Source organism: Bos javanicus, chromosome 19, assembly GCF_032452875.1.
Source record: "Bos javanicus breed banteng chromosome 19, ARS-OSU_banteng_1.0, whole genome shotgun sequence".
NCBI lineage: Eukaryota > Metazoa > Chordata > Mammalia > Artiodactyla > Bovidae > Bos > Bos javanicus.
In genome coordinates, this window is record NC_083886.1 from 35,367,304 (window position 1) to 35,391,565 (window position 24,262).

Consider the following 24,262-nt stretch of genomic DNA (forward strand, 5'->3'; position numbering starts at 1 on the left):
ATGACCTTTGTCACGAGCGGAATGTCTCTCGCCGGCTCCCGGCAGATGGAGTCAGTATTCTGAATCTTTGTGCAAGTTCCTAGTTCAGGATAAATCTTACTGTTTACTAAGTGACTGTACTAGCTGAGATAAAATAGAAAGGTGGGTGAGAGGAAGCTAACTCTTCAGGTAATTCTGCGCAGGCTATGAAATTAGAATATCAATACTTCTAATTCTGGAACAGCCGCTAAGACTAATCGAGACAAACATTTTCAGTAATTTTTCAAAAATCTATTTCTGGCTCTGTCGGGATCAGCTGTTTTCCTAAGAGCTTGCTTCAGCCCCAGTGGTGGGATTCGGTGTCTTCTGTGATGCTTGCATCAGTCAGGGTTCAGGCAGAGCAAAGCAGCAGCAGCTCATTTACCCTGAGGGGCTGGCTGGCACAGCTTGGCCACACAGCCCACGAGGTGTGACTGCACCTGCCGGGGAGCCCCAAGTGTGCAGGGCAGCTGTCAGAGAAGGAGACAGAAGGCAGGTTGGGGAGGAACGAGAACACATTTGACCCTGGGACAGAGAGCTGAGCACACACGCCTGGCTGTGGAGTCAGGGCCCCGGAGGCGGAGCCAAGGAAACGTGGGCAGCCGCCCCCTCCCAGGAGAGGAGGGCACAGCATCCACAAACGTGTCTTCTCGCGGATTTTACCTGCCAGGCCTTATTGGAGTTTGATTTTCTGTGGGTGTGTTTGTCTTCGCTGTTTTGAATGTGATCTTTAACCAGTTTCTACTTGGTAATTGATGACATATAGGAAAGCTGATGGTTTTTGAAAGCTGACCTCGTCTCTTAGGAGTTTTCTGAAACCTCTGATCTGCTCTAGTAATTTCTCAGCTTTTCTGTATTTTCTGGGTTGGTGATCTTGCCACCTGTAAACCATGGGGCTCTTGTTTCTTTCTTTCAACACGTGCACCTCACATTTCTTGCTTGTCTGACTGCACCGGAGAGGCTGGCAACTTTGGCTCCTGCTCCATTCATGCTATTACTCATTTAAATACTTTTTTCTTCCATTTGTTTCTTTTCCGAAGAACAACAGTATGTATATATTAGCATTAATTTTTCTGCCTTTCATATTTTCAATGTAGTACAATATATATAGCATAAAATGTCATTTTAGTAATTTTTAGTAGATTTCATTGGCATTAGATATGTTCAAAATGTTGTCTGGTTATCACCACTACCCATCTCCACATCTTTTTCATCCCAAACAGAAACCCTGTGCCCATTAAATAACAACTTGTATTTCCCCCTCCCCCAGCCCTGGTAGCTTTTATTCTACATCCTGTCTATGAATTTTCCTATTCCAGGAACCTCTTGAAAGTATAATCCTACAAATTTTGTCCTCTTGTATCTGGGTTGTTTCACTCAGCATAATGTTCTGAAGATCCATCCATGTTGTAGCAGGTGTCAGAACTTCATTCCTTTTTATAGCTAAATAATATTCCTTTGTATGAATATAAATCCGTTTTTCTCTGATGGACACTTGTGTTATTTCAGTCACCAATGGTGAGTGATGCTGTGACGAACACAGATGTACAGGCATTTGTTTTTTAAGTTTCTGCTTTTAATTCTTCGGGGTATAATCTAGTGGAATTGCTGAATAATGTGGTATTTCTGCATTTCAGTTTTTGAGGAACTGCCAAACTTTTCCACTGTAGCTGCACCACTTTACCTTCTTAGCAGCAGTGTGCAGGAGTTCCAGGTATCTCCGCGTCCTCACCAACACTTACTCTGAAAACATTTATCTCTGATTACAGCCACGGTGACAGGTGTGAGGTAGTATCTCATCGCGGTGTTCGTGTGCATTTCCTAAATGTCTGCTCACGCTGGGCATCTGAAGGGTCTTCTTGGAGACGAGGTTCTCACCTGTGGGGTAGGATGTTGACTCCCGTCAGCGTCAGACAGCTTCACTGAGCTGTGAATGCCCAGGTGGCTGCAGGTCCACTGGCTTCCTCCTGCTGCTCCCCTCTGCTGCCGTGACGCTTCCATTTCCGGTAGCGTGCTGTTCGGCGCCAGGCTTCCTTCTTGCTTCCTGTACTTTGTTTCTGTGTTGACATTTTCTCTCTTTGTTGAGACATCATGCCCTTTGGTCCCTTTACTTCTCTGGCCCTTGTCTGGGCACATTCGGGGATAATTTCTGTTATCTTTTCTTCCTGGTATACGGCCATACATTCTCAAGTCTTTGCATGAATAATTTTGTATTGAAAACTGGGGCATTTTGAATATTATAGTTTGCTCCTACAGTTTTTGGCTATTCTGAACATTCACGTAGAAGCTTCTGTGTGGACATGTGTGTTCGGTTCTCTGGGCGCACACCCAGGAGTGCAGTTGCTGAGTCACGTGGTAACTGTCTCACCTTCAGTGGTGGCTGCCCTGTTGAGGTTCCTCCCGCTAATGTCAGAGGGTCCAGTTTCTCCCTGTCTGCAGCAGTGCTTGTGTGTTTATTACAGCCGCCAAGCACACGCATACTCGTATCTCCTCGGGGTTTTCTTCTCCATTTGTGTAATGGTTGAAACAAGTGGAGAAGTAGACTGTACTTTGTAGAGCAGTTTGGGTTCAGGGTTTATGCTAATAAAGTGACTCTTGAGGGTAGCTACCCTAGGTAGCTTTAGGAGGGTGGGTAGTCATCAGAAAGACCACCAGAGCACCATCACCTCTGTACCTGCCCTATGCACTGCTTCCATGGAGCATATATTCCTAAGCCCTGTAAGCTGTTCCAGCCAACTGAAGGCAGGGGTCGCTGGAGGGGTGGTCACAGAAACCCCCTATTTATAGATGGTCTGTCAGGAGTATAGGTGGCCTGGACCTGCAGTGGCTTCTAAGTGGGGGCAGTCTTATGGGCCTGAGCCCTTGACCTGTGGGCCTGACACAAACCCCACATAGTGTCGGAGTCGAGTGGCTGGACGCCCCACTGGTGTGGGAAGGTCTAGAGCATCATTTGCGGTGTGTGTGAGCCCCGCACGTTTGGCGCCAGAAGAGACATGAATCCCGCTGCTCTTGTTTGAGGACAAGGTGATGCCTGCCAAGCTCCTTAAATGTCACACTAGAAACACAGAGTCTCTTACTCTTAAATTTCTTCTATTATATTCTATATTCCAACAGCACTTAAATCTTTTTCTGACAGCATGGCAATGGATTTTTAGATATGACAGCAAAAAGTGGAAGAAAAAATTAGGCTTCATCAAAATTAAAAACTTTTGTGCAAAGAGTAGACACTGTCAAGAAAGTGCATAGAAAGCTGGCAGAATTGGGAGATGGGGAGAATACTGCAAACCATACATCTGATAGGGGCCCAGTACCCAGAGGGTATGTCCCACAGCAGAAAGACAAGCCCATAGATGAATGGGCACATGTCTCCAAACCATCAGAGCCAGGCAGTAACCCTGCGAGAAGCTGAGGGATGTCATTAGTGACGTGCAGTGAAACTGTAATAAAGTGGCAGTGAGATACTGCACACTGTACTGGGTGGCATAATAATAAAGACCACAGACGCACTGGCTAATGTCGCTGAATTATACACGTGAAGGTTACTTTCCTTTTATGTGAATTTGACCTCAGAACTTTGTCTGTCCTGCTGCGTCATAGTCTGCAGCCTGCAGGTGACGTATCGGGGTTCTCCTGCCTCTCTCCTCCAGTGGGGTGAGGGGGGCAGGTGCGTGGCCCCGGGGAGGAGTGCTCTCTAGGTCAGCAGTGGGCTTCATGCTGGGGAAGTGCCAGTGTCAGTCATTTTTAGGACTTTCTGTTTGGTTGGTCAGATTCCCTATTAAAGGCTCTAAAAACCTCCAGCAGGCGCCGGGGCCATACCTGCCAGCACCTGGGAGCTCAGCAGCAGGACAGAACACAAGAGTCATCTTTTAATTAATACAAAAGTTTAACAAATTTCTTAAAAGGCAGTAAGCTACAAGTTAGCACTTAGAAATAGTCTGAGCACATATTTTAAAATGTTTATTTTATAAAAGCTTGCATGGCACTGCCCAAGGCAGGACTTCATGCACACTCACACACGAGGCTGGACGCACAAGAGGGCCACAAACACACCATGGCCAGCAGTTACTGTTGGAGGACCTGCTCTCCTGGAAGACAGAAGGTATTAAATGTAAGGTGGGATAAGGAACACAGCCAGCCAGGACACCAAATGTGCAGACTTAAAAACCACGGTAAGAGTTAACGTTTGGGAGAAAAGTGCACATAAAATTGTAACGCTTTTCTTGATGTCCAGAACGATAGTGTGAATCCTCAGAGTAAGAACATGAAGCTGGCATCCTCTCCCTGCTTGTCTGGGGCCGAAGCCACGGTCCAGGCAAAGAGCTCGCCTCCCATGCTGCACGTGTGGCATAGTGTTCTCACTGGTAGTTTGGGGCTGGGATGATTCCATTTCAGCCACGGTCGGTGAAGAGTCTTATTAAAATTCCCACTGCGAGGATAGCAACGGCCAAAACTGCAGCAGCCCTGCCCTACACAATCAGCTGGGTCCCCGCCAGGACGTCATGGCAGGGGCCGCCCTGATCAGCTGCGCAGTCTGGCTCTTGGGTCGGATGAGGTCCAGCAGGATGGCCCAGCCGGTGCTTCTTTCTCCAGGATGGACAGATCTGTTTGTGGAGAACAGGGAGATGATATTTACTTAGGTGGGAGTCTGAGTGAAGGCGTTCCTGGGTGTGACATGAGCCCGTGTGGTGGTTGGTCACTGGCTGTTAACACATGGGCCACAGTAGCCACACCCCATCGCGGGCCTGGAGCCCATCTCCTGGTCAGAGGGCAGGACGAGCCACATGGGCAGGCAGCAGGGGCTCCTGCACCAGCGACTCTGAGCTCCAGGTAGGAAAGACAAGTGAGAATACTGGAGGACACCCCCTCACCTATGGCACTGGATATGGCCTCTGTCCCCTCACATCCTGGCTCAAACCTGTGTCAGAGGTAAACGAAATACAGCCACGCTGGCCGGTTCCGTGGTCAGACTGTGGTTATGCTTCTGCGGGAGCTACGCCATAAGTTTCTGCTCCGAGCACAGTCTTGCTCAGTCCTGACAGTGAACACGACACTAGAGACCACTGTCATCCTCCCCAACATCAGCTCACGAAAATAACAACGCCCTCTACACTCACTGCCTCCGTGGACCACACCAAAGGGAGGGAGCACATGGCCTGTCCCCATGAGCAGTCACGAGGGCCCTGGCGGCGGTCAGGGCATGGACAGTGGTGGTCTGCGCCCCTCGGCTCCTCCTCATGTCCCCGTATCCGTGACATCTCTCCCCTCAGCCGACCTCCCACCATCTCACCCTGAACCTGACACAGTCGGCAGGGCTCACCCTTCAACCCAGAGACACCCCGAGTGTCAGGATCCCAGTCCTCCACCTGCAGGACAGGCTCTGCCCCCACAGACCTCCCTGACCACAGACACTTAGCATCTGCTTCTCAGGAAACCATGGACCAAAGATCCTTGAGACACTAGAACTAGACAGCAGATCAGGAAAAACGGGAGCACTACTGTTCTCCCAAGAGGACCTTACACACTAGTTTCTAAGCTAACTCTCTGGCTGTGCCTGCTTAGCAGAGGAGAAGTTAGCTCCGTATTAAGAGGACACAGGTTTCCTTTGGCCCTCACTCTCACGTCCGATGCCTCTTCACGAGTCACAGTGCGTCCTGCTGCCCATGGGCTTCTTACCATCCTCACCCTGGAAGAGTCCTCGCCTGCCCTGGAATCACAGCACGCACACACATGCACACTCCCCTCCTCCAGTGGCCCCTGTGCTAGTACCTGCGCTGCCACACGGTTCCAGTCGATGCTCCAGATGTACACCAGGTAGAGGAGGGTTTAGAAGACCATCAGCCCAGACCAGAGACCTGCGGGTGGGAATGAGCAGCCCATTTAGCTGTTCTGCACTTCTCCCTGCCACCATCGACATCCTTCTGTATCCACGATGGAAACTGCAGTTAATATAACTTCCCAAAAGTGAAAGTCACTCAGTTATGTCCAACTTTGTGACCCCGTGGACTATACAGTCCATGGAATTCTCCAGGCCAGAATACTGGAGTAGGTAGCCTATCCCTTCTCCAGCAGATCTTCCCGACCCAGGAATCAAACCGGAGTCTCCTGCATTGCTGGTGGAATTCTTTACCAACTGAGCTACCAGGGAAGCCCTTATAACGTCCCTAAAGTTTTAGATAATTACAGAACAGGATCAGACTCGGGCTTCCCACTGACCTGTCAATGGCATTCAGTCCATCAATAAACACGCCCAGAACTGTTGGCTACTCTACATGGGGATTTAACCAATATTTCCTGGCTTTGTTTGCGTCAGGTAGTGTATGAAGTGCTAGAAACAAAGAACTGAATTGACCACTGTTTGACATAAAGTGTAGCAATTTTTTTGGTCCAGCTCCTAAAACAAATAAGAGCAAAAAATAAACAAATGGGGTCTAATGAAACTTAAGAGCTTTCACACAGCCAAGGAAATTATCAACAAAATGTAAAGGAAAACCTACTGAATGGGAGACAATATTTACAAATGATGTGACTGATACAGGGTTAACATCCAACATATATAAATAGTTCATACAATTCAACATCAAAAAATGGGCAGAAATGAACAGAAATTTTTCCAGAGACGATCTGCAGATGGCCAACAGGCACAGAAAATAGGCTCAACATCTTTAACCATCAGGGAAACGCAAATCAAAACCACAATGAGATATCACCCATACCTATTAGGATGGCCATCATCAAAAAGAATTTAAGTGTTGGCGAGGATATGGAGAAAAGGGAGCCCTCCTGCACTGTTGGGAATGTGAGTGAGTGCAGCTACTGTGGAAAGCAGTACAGAGGTTCCTCAGAAAAACTGAAAATAAGATTGCCCAGTGATCCTGCAATTCCACTGCTGGATATGTATTTGAACAAAACAAAAACATTAATTCCGTAGGATCCATGCACGCCAGTGTTCACAGCAGCATTATTTACAACTGCCAAGATAAGGAAGCACCTAAGTATTTATCAAAAGATGAATAAAGGTTTGTGTATATATATATAATAGAATATTCCTCAGTGATAAAAAAATGAAGAAATTCTGCCATTTGCAGCAAAGTGGACGGACTTAGAGGGCATTACACTAAGTGAAGTAGAGCATTCAGAGAAAGACATACTATGTGATATTACTTATATGTTGAATCTAAAAAATATAGGCAGTGAATATAACAAAAAAGAAACTGGCTTACAGATAGAACAAACTAGTAGTTAACCCGTGGGGAGAGAAGCGGGGCGGGGGGGGGGGGGCAAGATAGGAGTAGGGGATTAAGAGGTACAAATTATTACATATAAAATAAGCTACAAGGATATATTGTACAACACAGAGAATATAGTAAATACTTAGTGTTCCATTTACAGCTATTATAATCTTTAAAAGTTGTAAACTACTATATTATACACCTGTAACACAATATTATACATCATCTACATACATTATATATCACCTAACAAGTAAAAAATTAAGAAATAAAAAAGGACTATTAGAGGAAAATATAGAAAAAAATGTTAAAATCCTATTGTAGACATTCTTGCCAGAGAAATGAGGCATAAAAATTAGGAAAGAGTAAAACCATTTCTATTTACATGACATGTAATACATTTGACAAAATGCTCAACCATTTTTGTTGGAAACTTTCAATAAAGCAGACTCCATGGATATTTCCTGAGCATCATTAAGAAGACATGCATACATGGATTTATTAATACGTGTTTACACTGTATGTGTGTTGTTGTTTAGTTGCTAAGTCATGTCCAACTCTTTGCAACCTATGGACTATAGCCCGCCAGGCTCCTCTGTCCATGGGATTTCCCAGGCAAGAATACTGGAGTGGGTTGCCATTTCTCCTCCAGGGGTTCTTCCCGTGTATATGTGTGTGTCAGGCCAAAATCCAGCATGCTACTTAGAACTAGGGCTTCTGATATTTCTCTACTAAAGTCCTGAACAAGACAAGCATTTCTACTAACACCACAACAATTTATTCTACTACAGGCATTAGGCAAGAAAAGAAATGCGTGGTATAACCTTTGATAAGGGGAATATAAAAGTATTATATGATTGTTTGCCTCAGTGGGGCTTCCCTGGCAGCTCAGTGGTAAGAATCCGCCTGTCAATGCAGGAGACACAGGTTCAATCCTTGGGTCTTTGATCCCTGGAAAAGGAAATGGCAACCCACTCCAGTGGGAAATCCCATGGACAGAGGAGCCTAGCCAGGCTGTAATCCATGGAGTCGCAGAGAGTCAGACAGGATTTAGCAACTAAACAACAATGCCTGTAATACCCAGGAGTCAACTGAAAACTACTTGAGTTCAGGATTTTAACAAGCTACATTCACATACAGTAGTTAACAGGCCTCATACATACAAACAACCGCCACTCAGATTATGTAATGGAAGGGAAGGCCTCCGTCTGCAATGACAACAAAAGGATTATATGTCTGGGCGTAAACAAGAAAAAGGAAGATGATGAAAAGTACACTGAGCAGAGCCTAACATTTCCATAATGCTCGTCAAATATTTTAAGAGCTGAGGTTGTCAGAGGGGCGGGGCGCCCATTTTATAAGAACACAGGTGTCTTCCAGGCCAAGGATCGCCGGGCAGCTGGACTTAGAGATCTCCTGGTGCTATCCTGAGATGAAACCCAGGAGGGGAGAATTTCCCTAAGGAAGAAATGAAGTGTCTGGAAAACAGAATCTGCCTCAAGCACCTCCCCTCGGCAGTCCCCCAACAGGAAACTGGGTACCGAGCAAGACCCCCTTAATGAGTGGAATGCACAGCACCTGAGTGGGTGCTGTGGTTACCGCAGGCGACCAACGCTCAGGTAAACGCCACAGCCCTTACAGCTCCCACCTCCTTGCCTCTGAAAGCGCCGTGAGGTCTCACAGTCAGAGCTGGCTAAGACTTGGCAGCCTGACCTGGGCAGAGTTCCCGCCTGGGGGCCTGAACTAAGACGTCAGTGAGACCGCCTGCGGACATCTGGGCAGCCAGGAGCTTAGGTACCAAGTCGGGTCCAGAGCTGAGAGCCCCGGGCACCAGGCTGAACCCCACACCTTCCAAGGAGGAGAGTAGGGACAGGACAACAAGAGGATCATCTCCGCCCTCAGGGAATGCCTGCACCCTAAGAGCACAAGGTGGGGAAAGTGCCAAAGAACAGAGGAGTAAACACCAAGAGCCTGGGGTGAGCTCAGAGCAGACGGGGATCCTGCCTGCTTATCTTTGTGTTCCCTGGGTTCCAGCACTGCCCAGGCCGCCATGCACAGGTGTCAGTGAGTCTGCGGGGTGAATGAGGGACTCAAACCTCGGGGAGACCACGCACACCATGGTAACTAGAGCGGCTCTAGGGGCAACTGTCTGGGCTCAAATCTTGTCTCCTCACCTGCTGTCTGTGAGAAACTGCTTCACCTGTTCAGGCGCCAGCTTTTCCAGGTGTCAGATGGCACAAACGGGAGATGGTATCTGATATCTTCATAAATTTCATAAACAACATAATGTACATAAACAGCGTATTTCTGCAAAGGCCCTTCAGGAAAAATTATCTCACATCCTGTAAATTATAGCTGTACTTTTTTTTTTTTTTTTTTTAACTGCACCACATGGCATGTGGGAATCTGAGTTCCCTGACTGGGGATCAAACTGGCACCCCCTGCATTGGAAAAGCAGTGTCTTACACTGGACCACCAGGGAAGTCCTATTTTTTAATTAAAAATTAAAGTACTGCTGTGTAATGACCTATTGCAAAAAAAGAATATGTATGTGTGTAACTGATTCACTTTGCTGTACAGCAGAAGTCAACACAACATTGTAAATCAACTGCACTCCAATAAAAACTTTTTAAAAATAAGTAAATGAAACTGAAAATTAAAAATGTTAAAATCCTATTTTAGAACAATAAGGCTAGAAAAAATAAAGGGCATTGAAATTGGTAAAGAAGGAGTAAAACTATTTGTATGTGACATGACTGTATACATAGAAAATCCTGAAGAATTAATACACACAAAAATACTAGGACTAATTAATGAATTCAGCAAACTTACAAGATCAACAACAAAAATCACCTGTGTTTTAATACACCAGCAAAGAACAATTTGAAAATGAAATTAAGAAAATTTTAGGAGCATCCAAAAGAATAAAATATCTAGGAATAAGTTTAACCAGGGAAGTCAAAGACATATACATTGAAAACTACAAAACATTGATGTAAGAAAGGCCTAAATAAATGGAAAGACAGTCTCTGTTCATGGGTTGGAAGACTTAACATGGCAGTATTCTCTCCAAAGCAAACCAACAGATTCAGTGCAATCCTAATAAAAACTTCAAAATTCTCCACAAAGCCATCTGAAGATTCAGTGCAACCCTGATAAAAATTCTAGAATTACCTGGAGGTCCAATGGGTAAGAAGGACTTGGCACTTTGACTGCTAAGGGTCCAGGTTCAATCCCTGGTTGGGGAACTAAGATCCCACAAGCTGTACGGCACAACCGAAAAAAAAAAAAAAAAAAAGCTTCCAGTGGCCTTTCAGGGAAAATGGAAAAGCTGATCTCGTATGGAACTGCAAGGGGCCCCGAATGGCCACAACAAAAAACTGAGAACAGATTTGGAAGATTGGAAGACTTCACTTTCTGATTTCAAAACTTACTACCTAGGAATCTTAAATATGACAAAAGTGAAAGTGAAGTTGCTCAGTCATGTCCGACTCTGTGACCCCATGGAATGTAGCCGATCAGGCTCCTCTGTCCATGGGATTTTCCAGGCAAGAGTACTGGCATGGGTTGCCTTTTCCTTCTCCAGGGGATCTTCCCAACCCAGGGATCGAACCCTGGTCTCCTGCACTGTAAGCAGACGCTTTACCGTCTGAGCCACCAGGGAAGCCCCATGACACAAAAGAACTTTCCTACAAAACAGGAACAGAGACATAGAGAAGAGAGTTGGGGTTCCTAGGGGTGGGGGCCTTGGGAGTTTGGGATTAGCAGACGCGAACTATCACATACAGGATGGATGAACAACAAGGACCTATTGTATAGCACAGGCGACTATATCCAATATCCTGGGATAAATCATCATGGAAAAGAAAATGAAAAAGAATGTATATGTTTGTATAACTGAGTCACTCTGCTGTAGAGCAGAAGTCACAGCATTGTAAATCAACTCTACTTCAATAAAAATTTTCATAGAAGCAACTTGCACAGCTACAGTAATCCAGTGTTGTACTGGCATGAGCCAGACAGAGACAAATAGAGCACAACAGAGGCCAGAAATAAACCCTCACATCTCTGGCCCACTGATTTTTGACAAGGGTGCCAAGAACATTCAACAGAGAATCTTTTCCAACAAATGGGGCTCACCTTGTCTAGTGATTCTAGACATGTCCTAGATCTGAGCTACTGAGTCATGACTGAGGGAGTTGTTCCCAGCCAGCTCCCTCCAGCCCATCACAGGTGCTCACAGTGTTCACATCACTTAACCCAAATGGAGTAAGTGTGTGATTACTTACTAGATCCTGGTCTCGTCCTGAGGGCAGGGTCATGTTTATTTTCCTGAAGTGGACATTTCTAGTGTTTTTGTGTGCTTAATACACAAACTGTTCTTGTATACCAAATATACAAAGTGTAAATGCTATATGCAAAATATTTAGGGAGGAAATAATTTTTCCTATTCCACACGGGTCACTTTGCAGATAACTGCTTTGTATCTCAGTTTACCTTAACGTGACAAGCAGGATCCGAGGCAAGTCACCTTGGACTCGGACGCATACCTGTCATCCCACGATTAGCAGCAGACATCAGAGATGTTCCAGGGAGAGAACCACACACATAGTAACTAGTGGCACTCAGGAAAGCACCCTGCTCCTCTCAGGACTCCACCAGAGGTGCCCCAAAGGGAAGGAAAACAGCTGATGTTGCAATCATTCATGTGTCACCAGGTCAAGTCAGAACACCACCTGGCACTTCACGCTCTGAGTACAGTCACACATCCTATCTCAAAACAGGGCCCCGCCTTAGAGACAAAGGAGAACATGTGCTTCTAAAGGTACATTATCAACAACTACAGCAGCTTTCATCAGAAGTCCGCCAGATAACAGCATTTAAATCTCTATATAGTTCCTAAAGGGAACTCCCTGACAGTCTAGTGGTTAGGACTCTGCACTTTCACGACCAACAGCCAAGGTTCAATTCCTGGTCAGAGAACTAAGATCCCATGAACCTCATGGTTTGGTCAAAGAATAACCTATCAATTGACCAATTTAAAAAAACATAAGAATAGTTCATAAGTGTTTAAAAAATGTAGAGGTTTCATGGATGGAACTCTCAGCAAAAACTAGTCTGATATCATAGCTGGAAAATATTAATGCAGTTGGGCTTCTAGAACGCCCACAGCCAGTGGGATGATGACTATCTCACTCTGTCACATTCTTGCCATAGCCAGTGTCCAGTCACGGGCACCAGGTCTCCAGAGTGACTGAGACACAGCAGAAAGATGGCAAGTGGACCCAGAAATCATGTCAGGAGGACCCATTGGTAAACCAGGAATAAGCTTCACAGGATGACTCTAGGGTTCAGGAGAAGGGTCTTCAAATACCCCTAAGCCTACAGAAGATCAGGCGGGAGATCTTCTCATTGTCAGGACTGACTCCAAGGTAGCACGGCCTGCCTTGGAGGTGTCACCACATGGCCAGAGTTACAGAGTGTCCAGGCCCAGACACAGTAGGGGAGGCCGGCTAGCCCGGGACTCTCCTACCCCAGATGCCACACATCACATCACCCACCTGTCCCTCCAGTGGCTCCAACCATGTGAAGCTAGAGCTCCCTCTTTTTGAAAATTAAATCATAGGCATTTAATTAAAAACCAGAAACACAAAGTGTGCTAGTGTGGCAGACAGTAAAACCACCAGTACTCAGAGCAAGTGCATCAAATAGATGAAAAGCAGCAAAGATCAGCATTACCTGGCTCACTAGGGAAATAATGTCCCTGTTGGAGGAAAAGAAAGTAGTTGTGACCGGAAACCCATGGCTCTGTGCAGTCGTGGTTACCTGGCAGAGTGGCCAGTCCACCCAGGCCAAACACTTCTTTCCTATTTGAGAAAATGAGGGCATCATAAAACCTCACTGGGCTTCCCTCCCAGTCAAGTGGTTAAGAATCCGCCTTGCGATGCAGGGGACACGGGTTCAATCCCTGGTCCAGGGTGATGGCACATGCCTTGGGACAACTAAGGCCATGTGCTGCTACTGCTGAAGCCTGAGGGCCCCAGGGGCTGCTCTCCAAGACAAGCACCGCAGTGAGAAGCCGGCCCACACACCACAACTAGAGCAAGCCCCTGGCGCGCATCAACCAAGACAGCACAGCCAAAACAAACAGACACGGTAATAGTTCAGCCAAAGTCCATCAGGTAGGACGAGGCACAGTGGACACAGTCCTGCTCTAAGTGGAGCTGCGAGCACTGCCTCCAGGTCTGTATGAACTCAAGATGGTGGAGGCCCAAAATCACACAGCTTCCCCAACTCCCAGCTCCATTTCCTCAGCCCAAGCACATTCCCCCGTCTGCACTTTGTCCTGGAAACCACTCCCCTGTGGTAAGCCAGGCAGCCACAGGCTCCCCTCCCTGCTGCCCCTTAGATCCACGTGTGCCGCCTGTGGTCCAGAGTCTGAGAGCCATTTTTTACAAAATAGATTTTGTCTAGATTTTTAGCTGCTTAGGAGGGTAAATCTAGTTTCTGCTCCTCCAGCTGACCACCTCCTTAGTCCTGAGATTCTAAGTTTTAAGCTCTGGTCTAAAATCAGTGACACGAGATGAGCACACTTTACAGCAGTAAAGCCAGATTTCTTCAAAAGCATAATCTGGGGCAACTGTGAAAATTATTGAGGTGTTTTCATCAAGATTTGGTTTATTCAGGACACTTATTAGTAACTATCTAAATAACTATGCAAACACATCATCACAGAAAATGTCGTGAAATTCAACCTAAGATTGAGTCAGTGGTCTGCGCAAACACCGCCCAGGTGATTCAGGAGGGCTTGCTGTCACAGCGTGCCCTGGACAGGAAACTGCCTGTCTGGGGGTGAGGTTTTTCCACACTCTGAGCACAAGAGAAACTCCACTTTGGTTTGATAAATGATTGATTGGAGGGATGGAGGGGGTTTCCTCAGGCTTCCTTCATTCAAACCTGTTCCAAGTTTAGCTCTGGTTCTCAGTCCTGGCTGCACTACAGATTTTCCTGTAAAGTGAAATGCCACTCACCTCTCAGAGTGAGAAAAGTACAGTGAAGAAAGCAGGCATAAAATCTACACTGTAGAAGATGTATGTACATCCAGAAGATGTACATACCTGTCCTTGTAAATGCAGAGGCAACCACATCCTTTAAAGCAGCAAGTAAGATCCCATTACAAGGGCACAGACACCTGGAAGATACTGAAGAACCAACAGGAAGTAAAAGTAATCCTAGTACTGACTTCTCACGGGACACCTCTGTCAATGACTTAAGAAATCTAAGTGTTTCTTCTGACTGTCCAGGAAAAGGCAGCTAAAGTAACCTTTAAATCACCTAAAATCACTGAAGTGATTCTGACTCCTTTTTCTCATAGAAAAGATGCTCAGTAAGATGACATCTTCTCTAATTGCTCAGACTCCAGAACATTCAGACTGCCCAGGGGTCGAAGTGCAGGGACCTGGAGGGCTGGGCACACATGCTCATCAGAAAGGAGCCTGCACATGGTCACAACTGCCTTTGCAATGATTCCCTTTAGGGCCCAGGAGAACAGTATTTAGTTGGCACCTGATAACAGAAAATCATAATCAGGAGTTTTATTTAACTGAGTAAACTGGAGACAACATGAATAAAATTTCAGTTGAGTTTACATATGTAAGCCAATTCCTGGAGAACTCGTGATACACAAATTGAACTCAGATAAAACTCAGAAGGCAGCCTCGAGCCGCATCACACTTACCATGCACGGGAGGGTGGTGACGCAGGAGTGTCGCTCCTGCACTTTGTTTCCCACCCCCAGGGCATTGCCCACCTGGACACTGGCCGCCACACTGAGGCCAGGGGGCACCTGGGAACGAACAACCACAAGTCACGAGAAGTCAGGTCTGAAAGTCAGAATACCAGCGCACTAGGGTCCCCCTGCATGGAAACCCGAGGTGGAGTCAGAGGTCTGGGATCCAGACCTGGTCCAGTGTGTCCTTGCTGTGTGATGTAAACAAGCGGTTTTTCCTCACTGGCTGTTACAGGCAGGTAACAGGCAGTGCCCAGACCACTCCCCCGTCAAAGGCAGCCACGTAGGGGCTTCCCTGGTGGTCCAGTGGTGGAATCCACCTTGCAGTGCAAGGGACACTGGTTTGATCTCTGGTCCAGGAAGATCCCACCTGCTGTGGAGCAACTAAGCCCCTGCACCACAGCAATTGAGCCCCTGTGCTGCAACTACGAAGCCCGTGCACCTACAGCCTGTGCTCTGCAACAAGAGAAGCCATAGCAGTGAGAAGCCCGAGCATTCAACAAAGGGTAGCCCTTGCTCGCTGCAACTAGAGAATGCCCTCATACAGCAAGACCTACCACAGCCAAAAAATAATTTAAAAAAAAAAAAAACGGGCAGCAGAATAGGAACCTCTTAAAGATGCTGGGTATGAGGGCAAAGCACCTCCCTTATTAGCTAAACACAGACTCTGAAAAGTCCATTCAACCTTGCTACATTCTACAAGATTTAGTGAACTGTAAATATAGAAATAATATGTAAAAATTAAATGAACCAGGAGTTCCCTCAAGTCCAGTGGTTAAGAATCTGCCTGCCAATGCAGGGAACACAGGTTTGATCCCTGGTCTGGCAAGATTCCACATGCTGTGGGGCAACTAAGTGCTACAGATGCTAAGCCCACACGCTGCAGAGGCTGTGCTCTGCAGGAAAAGAGCCGCTACAAGGAGAAGCCCAGGGACCACAGCTAGAGAACAGGCCCTGCTCACTGTAGGTGGAAAAAGTCTGTGTGCAGCAACAAAGACCTAGCACAGCCAAAAATAATTTTTTTAAAAAGAGGTTCAGTCCAGTCACTCAGTCATGTCTGACTCTTTGCAACCCCATGGACTGCAGCACGCCAGGCTTCCCTGTCCATCAGCAACTCCTGGAGCTTACTCAAACTCAAGTCCATCAAGTCAGTAATGCCATCCAACCATCTCATCCTTTGTTGTCCCCTTCTCCTGCCTTCAATCTTCCCCAGGATCAGGGTCTTTGCCAGTGAGTCAGTTCTTCATATCACGTGGCCCACAGTATTGGAGCTTCAGAAAAAGAAGTAAAGCCTTTTAAAAAATGACCCATGTGAAACAAGCACTCAGAACAAACCTGGCACTCTAGGAACATCGCAAAAGCTGATGAAATCTGACCCCATCACACATTATGTGTCCAGCATTCCTTGTGTCTAATTACCCACTAAACTGAAGTATGGCCCTTCAGATGCCAAAATTTTTAATTGGTTATAGAAATCTGAAGCTCTAAGCTTGCCTGCTTTTTAAATAGTCCATTACTCAACCTGCAGGATTATCTCTGTTGTCATTCCTGTGATATGGTTGCTGCCCTCAGGGGCTGTTAGTGAAACATGGATGGTAGAATAAACTGGCTTTAATCTCATGTCAGAGTTTTGCCAAGAGAACACACTGGTCATAACAAACACCTTCTTCCAACAACACAAGAGAAGACTCTACACATGGACATCATCAGATGGTCAGTACCAAAATCATACTCATTATATTCTTTGCAGCCAAAGATGGAGAAGCTCTATACAGTCAGCAAAAACAAGACCGGGAGCTGAATGTGGCTCAGATCATGAACTCCTTATTGTCAAATTCAGACTGAAATTGAAGAAAGTAGGGGAAACCACTGGACCATTCTGGTATGACCTAAATCAAACCCCTTATGACTATACAGTGGAAGTCACAAATATATTCAAGGGGTTAGATCTGATAGACAGAGTGCCTGAAGAACTATGGATGGAGGTTTGTGACATTGTACAGGAGGCAGTGATCAAGACATTCCCCAAGAAAAACAAATGCAAAAAGGCAAAATGGTCATCTGAGGAGGACTTACAAACAGCTGTGAAAAGAAGAGAAGTGAAAGGCAAAAGAGAGAAGGAAAGATACACCCATTTGAATGCAGAGTTCCAAAGAATAACAAGGAGAGAAAAGAAAGCCTTCCTCAGTGATCAATGCAAAGAAATAAGAGGAAAACAATAGAATGAGAGACTAGAGATCTCTTCAAGAAAATTAGAGATACCAAGGGAATTTTTCATGCAAAGATGGGCACGATAAAGAACAAAAATGGTATGGACCTAACAGAAGCAGAAAATATTAAGAGATGGCAAGAATACACAGAAAAACTATACAAAAAAGATCTTCACAACCCAGATAATCACGAGGATGTGATCACTCACTTAGAGCCAGACATCCTGGAATGCGAAGTCAAGTGGGCCTTAGGAAGCATGACTGCAAACAAAGCTAGTGGAGGTGATGGAATTCCAGTTGAGCCATTTCAAATCCGAAAAGATGATGCTGTGAAAGTGCTGCACTCAATATGCCAGCAAATTTGGAAAACTCAGCAGTGGCCACAGGACTGGAAAAGGTCAGTTTTCATTCCAACCCCAAAGAAAGGCAATGCCAAAGAATGTTCAAACTACCACACAACTGCACTCATCTCACATGCTAGCAAAGTAATGCTCAAAATTCTCCAGGCCAGGCTTCAACAGTATGTGAACCATGAACTTCCAGATATTCAAGCTGGATTTAGAAAAGGCAGAGGAGCCAGAGATCAAATTGCCAATATCTGTTGGATTGTTGAAAAAGCAAGAGAGTTCCAGAAAAACATCTGCTTTACTGACTATGCCAGAGTCTTTGACTGGATCACAACAAACTGGGAAATTCTTCAAGAGATGGGAATACCAGACTACTTTACCTGCCTCCTCAGAAACCTGTATGAAGGTCAAGAAGCAACAGTTAGAACTGGACATGAAACAACAGACTGGTTCCAAATTGGAAAGGAGTACATCAAGGCTGTATATTGTCACCCTGCTTATTTAACTGATATGCAGAGTACATCATGAGAAATGCTGGACTGGATGAAGCACAGGCTGGATCTAGATTGCTGGGAGAAATATCAATAACCTCAGATATGCAGATGGTACCACCCTTATGGCAGAAAAGTGAAGAAGAACTAAAGAGCCTTTTGTTGAAAGTTAAAGAGGAGAGTGAAAAGTTGGCTTAAAACTCAACATTCAGAAAACTAAGATCATGGCATCTGGTCCCATCACTTCATGGCAAATAGATGGGGAAACAGTGGAAACAGAGACTTTATTTTCTTGGGCTCCAAAATCCCTGCAGATGGTGACTGCAGCCATGAAATTAAAAGATGCTTACTCCTTGGAAGAAAAGCTATGACCAACCTAGACAGCTTATTTAAAAGCAGAGACACTACTTTGCCAACAAAGGTCCATCTAGTCAAAGCTATGGTTTTTCCAGTAGCCATGTATGGATTTGAGGGTTGGAAAGAAAGCTGAGCGCCAAAGAATTGATGCTTGTGAACTGTGATGTTGGAGAAGACTTTTGAGAGTCCCTTGGACTGCAAGGAGATCCAACCAGTCCATCCTAAAGGAAATCAGTCCTGAATATTCATTGGAAGGACTGATGCTGAAGCTGAAACTCTAATACTTTGGCCATCTGATGCAAAGAACTGACTCACTGGAAAAGACCCTGATGCTGGAAAAGATTGAAGGCAGGAGAAGAAGGGGACGACAGAGGATGAGATGGTGGGATGGCATCACTGACTCAATGGACATGAGTCTGAATAAACTCCAGGAGTTGGTGATGGACAGGGAGGCCTGGCGTGCTGCAGTCCATGGGGTTGCAAAGAGTCGGACACGACTGAGTGACTGAACTGAATCTCATGTCTGCTTGTAATAATTTACATGTCAGCTTTAACTTCTTGTTCCTACTAGAAGCAGCATCCTCCAAAGAACCGTCTAATTTGTTGCTATTGGAGAGCCAACTCAAGTGAAGTTGATAAAAACATATGTATTAAAAATCGTTAAGAATCTGAGAAACAATGGACCTCATTATATAGAAATTTACAAGACTTGTGGGTCCAAAGTATATGTATTGGCTTCAGCTCATGATGAACGGCCAGCTCACATGCTTATCCCCCTTCCTTCCCAAAATGCCACAAAAATGTCAGTAAAGGTACTTAACAGAAACGAAATCCATTAACAACACTGAACATAAGTGAGCAGCCAAGCTTTAGCAAGAGGGAAGGACCACAGAAAAGAAGGCTAGGTCCCACCAGTCCTTCCCAGGGGAGCCCCAGGAGGCAGTGGTAGGTGGTGCTGGGGACTCACTTCTGGGTCACAGGCAGTTCAGCCAGACCTCACTGCTGACCACCCCTCCCTTGAGGTCACTGCACAGAGACTGGGCAAACAAAAGCAAAGTGCCAGAGCTCTCTGGTTCTGTGAGCACCTCAGAGCTAAGCCCTTCTCTTCTCGGGGGATAGGAGGTGGGGTGAGCTGGAGGGGGAGGGCAGGGCTGCTGCTCTCTGCCACCCTGCCCCCCACCTAAACCCTAAAGTAAAGATGTCATGGGACCAAGCCCACCTCTGTACTGAGCTGCCCACTGAGCCTTCCTATGTAGTGGAGAGGTCCGCTGGAGAAAAATCCACAAACAGGACAGGAAAGCCATGTCAGCCATTCAGTTTCTAAATCAACACATTTTCCTTTTCTTGCCTAATTGCACAGGTTAGAATCACTAATACAGTGTTATTATTGCTGAATATAATATCATTACTATCACTTCAGTCTTCTTCTGGTCTCATCAGTGCCTGAATTCTGCATCCCCACCAGTAGAGCCTCTCCCTGTGGAATTCCTAGTATATGTAAAACAGGTCTCCATCTTTCACATATTCCAGTTCTACTACTTCTCATTTGTATTTATTGTGGCAAAATACATGTAATGTGAAACTCACCATGTTAGCCATTTCTCCGCTTCTTACTCCAGTCGTGACTATGTGGTGTATTGTTTTAACATCATAACCATTTTAAAGTTCACACTTCAAGACTTCCCTGGTAGCCCAGTGGCTAAGACGCCACACTCCCAATGCGGTGGGTGGGAGGTTCACAGTGTCAGGGCAAAAGCTCCGAGACACCTCTGCCTTCCAGGAAGAGAGAAAGATGAAGCATGTCAATCTCTCAGAGAGTTTTATATTGAATAAAAAGTCACACGTGAACCTTTTTTGGAAGTTTTTGTGTGTGTGTGTGAATGTTTAGTGGTTTATTTGTAATTATCCAAAACAACCAATGTCCCTCAGCTGTAAACAAGCTTATAGTTATTAAAAAGGAACAGATTACTGATACATGCAAAACAGATCATCTCAAAGGCATCATGCTAAGTAAAGAAACCAGATTCAAAGGCTACATATGGTTATCAATTCAGGTATGTGACACTGCTAAAAATCAAAACGGGGAAAGAATATAGGTCAGTAGTTACCAAGAATAAGAGGTAGAGAAGAGTGATTGACCATACAGGGACGTGGGGAATTTGGGAAGGGGAAAAGTGACGGAAATATTCTATACCATGATTGTGGTAAATAAACTGTTTTTTGGTAAACTTTATCAAAACTTGCAAAATGCTTTTTACAGGGGAAATTTTAATGATAAGTTGTAAGAACTTTAAAATATTCCGCTAACTTTTCTATTATTGCTTACTTGAAATATTAACATGCTCTTTGTTGTCACTGAGCACTCAAGGCTTGGTGATCCATGGACCTGCTGAAGGTTGTCCAAGGTATATGACAAACTCACTAATCTCACTCATTTCTATTAACAGCAGGACTATGTAGCATAACCTGTTTAGAAAAGAAACCCATATGATCCTTTCCAAGTTTTCCATTGGATCAGAGGTCAATGACCTCTCAGAAGCCATGTGGCAGTTTCCAAAGTTTTTTCTAAATCACTATCACCTGAGCAAGCAATGCAACTTCAATTGTGATTTTAACTAGTCTAGGAAGTTCCCAGAGGCCTGCAAACAGAGGACTCTGATGCCACCTGGGTGAGAGAACCTCTAAGTTTGGAAGAAAAAAGGACAGAAGTCATGAAAACCAAAACCAGATCAGGAAAAGTTTCAGGAACGTTGCAAATAAAGGAAGATACATTTCATTCCACCTTCTCATATGGAAGAGCTTGCTCTTCTCATCACAAGATTGAGAACTCATGCTGCTCATTCCTTTTAAGATACAAGGGAATAACTAATATACCTTTAATAATTCCCAAGTGACTATACATCATCTTGCGCATTTCACAAGGACATCTAACACCTATCAACAGAAAACATAAAGGGACATCTTGACACACAAGTTTTCATCCCTTTTCTAGAGCTGCCCATTTCAATAATTGTATATAGAGCCAGAAACAGCCTGTTTTTGGCAGGAGCTCAGTGCTCAACCTAACAAAAGGTAACCAAGGTAAATACATTTTAATAAAAATATCTATAGTCCTGTCCTGGTATTTATATACCCCATTCTGCAAATTACTAATAATCAAGCTCTTTAGTATATGCAATCTGCTTTTGGGCAGACCAGAACCCAACCACATGAATTGCTCATGCTCTTGAAAAAACCCCTGAAGCATAGTTAATCTGGCCAAAACTCAACTATACTGCCTATTCTGGGAATAGGATTAAGAATCATTTTTTCAGAAATCATACTGCCTCTCATATTCTGAAACCACACAAGAATTCCTGGGGCCAAGTTTCAACAAGATTCCATTTCAACAGCTAGGCAATTTTAAAAATGGGGTTTAAGGTCAAGCACCAGTTTGTTTTATAAATCTTTTCAGTCAGTTCATATTCAGAAAGCAACTGTATAAAAAACTGAGCAAAACATTCATCCTGAATCTAGAAATTCATGTTTTAAACTAGTCTGTAGTGACCACCAGTAGGTGGCGCTCACAGCAATTCTGTACAGACAAATCTATGGCTCCAAGCATGCCAACTGTCCTGCTCTCCTTAAACTTCCACTTAAAAGCTATTTTCTGCAATGAAACCTTCCTTGTGAAGACAAGTCTTCACCAGCTGTTTACTAGCTAGCAATCTTTATTCATATCTCCTTTAATCAGTTAACACCATACCTGTCAAAACGTTAAGGAACAAGCTAGGGACCAAATCCTTTGTCATTTTAGAGTCCCTACCAATGGCCATATAAATTATTTTTATCCTGGAAGTATTTTTATAAACCAGCTCAAATGCTTTGTGGAACAAGGTGGGTATATAGAAATGTTCTCTTAAAACCAAATACTCTTGTGAATCCTGTCATAATATATTCAGAATTTTCTCACAAGGTAAAAAAATAAAAAATGTTAACTGTGTCTGGCTTTCATAAATAGTTTTCTCAAAATGAGCCTTTCTCCCTAGCAATTCGCTATCTTGCCACTCATATAGAAACCCCTTATCTGAGACTGTGTCCACAGAAACGCCTGCCTTTGCAACATACCTGCTTCCCACATGCTCTTCTCAGGCCTATCTGTATAATTTTAGGTTTGTATTTATTGCATTACTGAGATGTAGTGTAGACTCTCTGGCAAGGGATGTAAGAGGACAGAGGCTAGAGAGGAGTGGACAAGAGACAAGTTTTTACAGAAAATGAGACCTGGATACCTTTATCATAATTCAGCAGGACTAGTTAAAGGGAAGGGGCTGGAGGAGAGAGGACAGTTCTGTGCCCAGGTGGCAGGCTGGTCTCAAAGAGGAGAGCGATGGTCCAGGTGGCAGTTCTTAAGGAAGAGGAAGGAGGGGTGGTCAGGCAATGACTGGCCCTGGGTTCTGGGAGGGGACCAAGCAGGGGGCTGCAGAGGAAAGAAGGGTGAAGGGATCAGGGCACAGAAGACCCCACGAGGGCAGAGGCCAGGAGACACAGGTATGAGGACTAGACAGGGCTCCAGGGATAAAAGGAGGTGAGTGGAGATGTAAAGTTCAAAGCTTCTACTGTGGGTGCAAGTGGAGGGCTGGGAATGTGCAGGGTGGGGGACCCAAACTGGATTCGGGGGTTCTGGAAGCCGGTGAAATGGAGAGAGGTGAACCAACACAGCCAAGGAGACAGGCACTCGGGTCCTGAGGGTGTCAGTGAACATAGAAGAGGCCACCCAGAGATCATCAATGAGGAAAAGTATAGGATGGTGCACTGGATGGACTGTCCAAAAATGGACACTGGGAAAGGGGAGTCCACGTGCAAAAGAATGAAACTGGACCCCTATGTCACACCACACACACAATCAACTTAAAATGGGTGAAAGAGCTGAAGCCATAAAACTGGAAGAAAACTTGGGCAGTAAGTTTTTTGGGATCTGACATCAAAATCAAAGGCACCAAGTAAAAGTAACCGAGACTCCATAAAACTAAAAGCTTCTGCACACCAAAGGAAACCATCAAAAAATGAAAAGGCAGCCCACCAAATGGGTTCACAATAACAGACGTGAAAAGAAGACGTCTGAGTCCATGTGCCAAGGTTGTCATGATTTAGGGCTGTACATCCATCTAGGTGGGGACAGAAGGGACATTTTCTGAGACTGGGAAAGACCACCTGCCATCACCAGCAGGAGTTTCTCACCTTTGAAGGCCTTGATGAAATGCAGGAGACAGGCAGCTGTCCACGACTTCACCAATAAAAAAGCAGGGATGTCATGGTGGTTTCTTGGTTTTGGCCATGCCACTTAGCTTGTGAGATTTTAGTTCCCCAACCAGGGATTGAACCCATGCTTCTGTAGTGAAAGGGCAGAGTCCTAATCACTGGACCATTAGGGAATTCTCCAAAATGCAGGTCTTCAAAGAAGGTATAATTTCAATCCATGGTGGATGGGAGACACTTTACTATGAGGCTGAAATAGGGACAACAGAGGATGAGATGGTTGGATGGCTTCACCGACTCAATGCACATGAGTTTGGGTAAACTCTGGGAGTTGGTGATGGACAGGGAGGCCTGGCATGCTGTGGTTCATGGGGTCTCAAAGAGTCCCACACGACTGAGTGACTGAACTGAGTAAACTAATTCTAACTAATGGCAGCCAGTCTAGATGTAGATAAGTTACCTAGTTTAACTTCATAATAAAGGGGGAAATGTAGTTCTTCATGTTCTACCTGCAGAGTTGTCTCATGGCTACAAATTTCTTGCGTAATTAGAGGTGGGGCCTCTTGGCAACCCACTCCAGGAC

The 24,262-nt window shown here is 45.1% G+C and overlaps 1 long non-coding RNA gene across 1 annotated transcript; it reads right to left on the bottom strand.

Moving 5' to 3' along the window:
• Positions 1 to 4,032: 4,032 nt before the first annotated feature.
• Positions 4,033 to 23,918, bottom strand: LOC133232147 (uncharacterized). Its single transcript, XR_009731321.1, has 3 exons — positions 23,662 to 23,918; positions 5,785 to 5,870; positions 4,033 to 4,619 (listed from the first exon to the last, which is right to left on the bottom strand). It is a non-coding gene; the product is annotated as an uncharacterized LOC133232147 (long non-coding RNA).
• Positions 23,919 to 24,262: the final 344 nt, after the last annotated feature.